General features: G+C 36.4%; 1 long non-coding RNA gene across 1 annotated transcript; it reads left to right on the plus strand.

Annotated features, from left to right (window-relative positions):
- The first annotated feature begins 2,635 nt into the window (after positions 1 to 2,635).
- Positions 2,636 to 6,044, plus strand: LOC121873416. The gene is made up of 5 exons (XR_006090233.1): positions 2,636 to 2,716; positions 3,364 to 3,464; positions 4,121 to 4,221; positions 4,876 to 4,976; positions 5,624 to 6,044. It is a non-coding gene; the product is annotated as an uncharacterized LOC121873416 (long non-coding RNA).
- Positions 6,045 to 6,405: the final 361 nt, after the last annotated feature.

Raw genomic sequence — 6,405 nt, forward strand, 5'->3', positions numbered from 1 at the left:
TAAATCAGGTAAATGAAATACAGCAAGCTCTTAAAATTTGTGAGGGTTTGGATCTCAAAATGGCCATGAATAACATTTGCCCTTAGGACAACTATTTTTTTTTACCTGTATTGTGTGCAGACACATATACACTACAGGTAAAAGAAATTACTGTGTATAAAATAAATGGCTCCCTGTCCCGGCTGATAACAAGTGTCCACAGACATTGTTGGGTATGGTTGAGAGTTAACAAAGAGCTGCTGTGTTATCTACCTTGCAGGACCAACACCATTGTCTCCTGTACAACACTGAGTATACCCAACAGAACCTAAGACAATATACCATAACAACAACATTATATTCTCTCAACAGCTCTGCCTACAGCTTATTCGTGGGAACAAGATGAACTTGACCGTCAACTGTCGAACATATTGAACTCACTGAAGGAATCTCAAAGAGTATTACTTCTTTAGATAGAAAGAACTGACCGATGGCCGGTAGAACCTAGCCGAATCACACAGGCGGCAATTACAACTACGTCCATGTAGTGATGGTGTCGCATTACTTGTATTATTATTATTTTTATTAACCATTCCTAGTTGATTTAGTACCATAAGCTGGTAAGTGGGGAGCTGTATGAAGCCGCTGTAAGATAAAAGAGGCTTCAATATACTAGGAACACCATATTTTAGGTATTATCAGTAATAGTAAGTGTTGTATACATCTAAAATACCTTAATGTAAGACAAATACATTGATAAAATACAATAAATCAGGTAAATGAAATACAGCAAGCTCTTAAAATTTGTGAGGGTTTGGATCTCAAAATGGCCATGAATAACATTTGCCCTTAGGACAATTATTTTTTTTACCTGTATTGTGTGCAGACACATATACACTACAGGTAAAAGAAAATACTGTGTATAAAATAAATGGCTCCCTGTCCCGGCTGATAACAAGTGTCCACAGACATTGTTGGGTATGGTTGAGAGTTAACAAAGAGCTGCTGTGTTATCTACCTTGCAGGACCAACACCATTGTCTCCTGTACAACACTGAGTATACCCAACAGAACCTAAGACAATATACCATAACATTATATTCTCTCAACAGCTCTGCCTACAGCTTATTCGTGGGAACAAGATGGACTTGACCGTCAACTGTCGAACATATTGAACTCACAGAAGGAATCTCAAGAGTATTACTTCTTTGGAGTAAGAAAGAACTCGACCGATGACGGTAAAATTTTCTTCGAAATCACACAGACGGCAGTACAACTCTTGTCCATGTAGTGATGATTGTCTCAATTACATTACTTGTATTATTATTATTTTTATTAACCATTCCTAGTTGATTTAGTACCATAAGCTGGTAAAGTGGGGGAGCTGTATGAAATAGCTGTAAAGATAAAGAGCTTCAATATACTGAAGACACCACATGCAGGTATTGTTATCAGTAATAGTAAGTGTTGTATACATCTAAAATACCTTAATGTAAGACAAATACAATGATAAAATACAATAAATCAGGTAAATGAAATACAGCAAGCTCTTAAAATTTGTGAGGGTTTGGATCTCAAAATGGCCATGAATAACATTTGCCCTTAGGACAACTATTTTTTTTTACCTGTATTGTGTGCAGACACATATACACTACAGGTAAAAGAAATTACTGTGTATAAAATAAATGGCTCCCTGTCCCGGCTGATAACAAGTGTCCACAGACATTGTTGGGTATGGTTGAGAGTTAACAAAGAGCTGCTGTGTTATCTACCATGCAGGACCAACACCATTGTCTCCTGTACAACACTGAGTATACCCAACAGAACCTAAGACAATATACCATAACAACAACATTATATTCTCTCAACAGCTCTGCCTACAGCTTATTCGTGGGAACAAGATGGACTTGACGATCAACTAATGAACATATTGGGCACTTCACTGGAAAGGAATCTCAAGTATTACTTCTTTTGGAGTAGAAGAACTACGGCGATGGCAGTGACGGTAAAATTTTCTTCGAAATCACACAGACGGCAGTACAACTCTTGTCCATGTAGTGATGATTGTCTCACTTACATTACTTGTATTATTATTATTTTTATTAACCATTCCTAGTTGATTTAATACCATAAGCTGGTAAAGTGGGGGAGCTGTATGAAATAGCTGTAAAGATAAAGAGCTTCAATATACTGAAGACACCACATGCAGGTATTGTTATCAGTAATAGTAAGTGTTGTATACATCTAAAATACCTTAATGTAAGACAAATACAATGATAAAATACAATAAATCAGGTAAATGAAATACAGCAAGCTCTTAAAATTTGTGAGGGTTTGGATCTCAAAATGGCCATGAATAACATTTGCCCTTAGGACAACTATTTTTTTTACCTGTATTGTGTGCAGACACATATACACTACAGGTAAAAGAAATTACTGTGTATAAAATAAATGGCTCCCTGTCCCGGCTGATAACAAGTGTCCACAGACATTGTTGGGTATGGTTGAGAGTTAACAAAGAGCTGCTGTGTTATCTACCTTGCAGGACCAACACCATTGTCTCCTGTACAACACTGAGTATACCCAACAGAACCTAAGACAATATACCATAACAACAACATTATATTCTCTCAACAGCTCTGCCTACAGCTTATTCATGGGAACAAGATGGACTTGACCGTCAACTGTCGAACATATTGAACTCACTGAAGGAATCTCAAGAGTATTACTTCTTTGGAGTAAGAAAGAACTCGACCGATGACGGTAAGGTACTGTACCGAGAAATCACACAGGCGGCAAAGTGCAACTCTTGTCATGTATGATGATTGTGTCTCACTTACATTACTTGTATTATTATTTTTATTAACCATTCTAGTTGATTTAGTACCGCCAAGCTGGTAAAATTGGGGGCTGTATTAAACTGTAAAGATAAAGAGCTTCAATATACTGAAGACACCATGCAGAATATTGTTATCAGTAATAATGAAGTGTTGTGCCATCTAAAATACCTTAATGTAAAGACAAATACAATGATAAAATACAATAAATCAGGTAAATGAAATACAGCAAGCTCTTAAAATTTGTGAGGGTTTGGATCTCAAAATGGCCATGAATAACATTTGCCCTTAGGACAATTATTTTTTTTTACCTGTATTGTGTGCAGACACATATACACTACAGGTAAAAGAAATAACTGTGTATAAAATAAATGGCTCCTATCGACTGATATAGTGTCACAGACATTGTTGGGTATGGTTGAGAGTTAACAAAGAGCTGCTGTGTTATCTACCTTGCAGGACCAACACCATTGTCTCCTGTACAACACTGAGTATACCCAACAGAACCTAAGACAATATACCATAACAACATTATATTCTCTCAACAGCTCTGCCTACAGCTTATTCGTGGGAACAAGATGGACTTGACCGTCAACTGTCGAACATATTGAACTCACTGAAGGAATCTCAAGAGTATTACTTCTTTGGAGTGAGAAAGAACTCGACCGATGACGGTAAAATTTTCTTCGAAATCACACAGACGGCAGTACAACTCTTGTCCATGTAGTGATGATTGTCTCACTTACATTACTTGTATTATTATTATTTTTATTAACCATTCCTAGTTGATTTAGTACCATAAGCTGGTAAAGTGGGGGAGCTGTACGAAATAGCTGTAAAGATAAAGAGCTTCAATATACTGAAGACACCACATGCAGGTATTGTTATCAGTAATAGTAAGTGTTGTATACATCTAAAATACCTTAATGTAAGACAAATACAATGATAAAATACAATAAATCAGGTAAATGAAATACAGCAAGCTCTTAAAATTTGTGAGGGTTTGGATCTCAAAATGGCCATGAATAACATTTGCCCTTAGGACAATTATTTTTTTTTACCTGTATTGTGTGCACACACATATACACTACAGGTAAAAGAAATTACTGTGTATAAAATAAATGGCTCCCTGTCCCGGCTGATAATAAGTGTCCACAGACATTGTTGGGTATGGTTGAGTTAACAAAGAGCGGATGTGTTATCTACCTTGCAGGACCAACACCATTGTCTCCTGTACAACACTGAGTATACCCAACAGAACCTAAGACAATATACCATAACAACAACATTATATTCTCTCAACAGCTCTGCCTACAGCTTATTCGTGGGAACAAGATGGACTTGACCGTCAACTGTCGAACATATTGAACTCACTGAAGGAATCTCAAGAGTATTACTTCTTTGGAGTAAGAAAGAACTCGACCGATGACGGTAAAATTTTCTTCGAAATCACACAGGCAGCAGTACAACTCTTGTCCATGTAGTGATGATTGTCTCACTTACATTACTTGTATTATTATTATTTTTATTAACCATTCCTAGTTGATTTAGTACCATAAGCTGGTAAAGTGGGGGAGCTGTATGAAATAGCTGTAAAGATAAAGAGCTTCAATATACTGAAGACACCACATGCAGGTATTGTTATCAGTAATAGTAAGTGTTGTATACATCTAAAATACCTTAATGTAAGACAAATACAATGATAAAATACAATAAATCAGGTAAATGAAATACAGCAAGCTCTTAAAATTTGTGAGGGTTTGGATCTCAAAATGGCCATGAATAACATTTGCCCTTAGGACAATTATTTTTTTTACCTGTATTGTGTGCAGACACATATACACTACAGGTAAAAGAAATTACTGTGTATAAAATAAATGGCTCCCTGTCCCGGCTGATAACAAGTGTCCACAGACATTGTTGGGTATGGTTGAGAGTTAACAAAGAGCTGCTGTGTTATCTACCTTGCAGGACCAACACCATTGTCTCCTGTACAACACTGAGTATACCCAACAGAACCTAAGACAATATACCATAACAACATTATATTCTCTCAACAGCTCTGCCTACAGCTTATTCGTGGGAACAAGATGGACTTGACCGTCAACTGTCGAACATATTGAACTCACTGAAGGAATCTCAAGAGTATTACTTCTTTGGAGTGAGAAAGAACTCGACCGATGACGGTAAAATTTTCTTCGAAATCACACAGACGGCAGTACAACTCTTGTCCATGTAGTGATGATTGTCTCACTTACATTACTTGTATTATTATTATTTTTATTAACCATTCCTAGTTGATTTAGTACCATAAGCTGGTAAAGTGGGGGAGCTGTACGAAATAGCTGTAAAGATAAAGAGCTTCAATATACTGAAGACACCACATGCAGGTATTGTTATCAGTAATAGTAAGTGTTGTATACATCTAAAATACCTTAATGTAAGATAATCTAATGATAAATACAAATAAATCAGGTAAAATGAAATGCAGCAAAACTCTTAAAATTTGTGAGGTTTGGATCTCAAAATATGCATAGACTTGTTGCCCTTAGGACAACTATTTTTTTATATGTGTGTGCAGACACATATACACTACAGAGTAAAAATTACTGTGTATAAAATAAATGGCTCCTGTCGTGATAACAAGTGTCACAGACATTGTGTTGGGTATGGTTGAGGGGATTAACAAAAAAGAGCTGCTGTCTTATCTACCTTGCAGGACTAACACCATTGTCTCCTGTACGACACTGAGTATACCCATGGAGACCTAAGACAATATACCATAACAACATTATATTCTCTCAACAGCTCTGCCTACAGCTTATTCGTGGGAACAAGATGGACTTGACCGTCAACTGTCGAACATATTGAACTCACTGAAGGGATCTCAAGAGTATTACTTCTTTGGAGTAAGAAAGAACTCGACCGATGACGGTAAAATTTTCTTCGAAATCACACAGACGGCAGTACAACTCTTGTCCACGTAGTGATGATTGTCTCACTTACATTACTTGTATTATTATTATTTTTATTAACCATTCCTAGTTGATTTAGTACCATAAGCTGGTAAAGTGGGGGAGCTGTATGAAATAGCTGTAAAGATAAAGAGCTTCAATATACTGAAGACACCACATGCAGGTATTGTTATCAGTAATAGTAAGTGTTGTATACATCTAAAATACCTTAATGTAAGACAAATACAATGATAAAATACAATAAATCAGGTAAATGAAATACATGGCTCTTAAAAAAATTTGTGAGGTTTGGATCTCCAAAATATTATGAATAACAACATTTGCCCTTAGGACAATTATTTTTTTTTACCTGTATTGTGTGCAGACACATATACACTACAGGTAAACGAAATTACTGTGTATAAAATAAATGGCTCCCTGTCCCGGCTGATAACAAGTGTACACAGACATTGTTGGGTATGGTTGAGAGTTAACAAAGAGCTGCTGTGTTATCTACCTTGCAGGACCAACACCATTGTCTCCTGTACAACACTGAGTATACCCAACAGAACCTAAGACAATATACCATAACAACAACATTATATTCTCTCAACAGCTCTGCCTACAAGCTTATTC

Source organism: Homarus americanus, unplaced genomic scaffold (assembly GCF_018991925.1).
Source record: "Homarus americanus isolate GMGI-L3 unplaced genomic scaffold, GMGI_Hamer_2.0 scaffold49569, whole genome shotgun sequence".
In the NCBI taxonomy this organism is placed as follows: Eukaryota; Metazoa; Arthropoda; class Malacostraca; order Decapoda; family Nephropidae; genus Homarus; species Homarus americanus.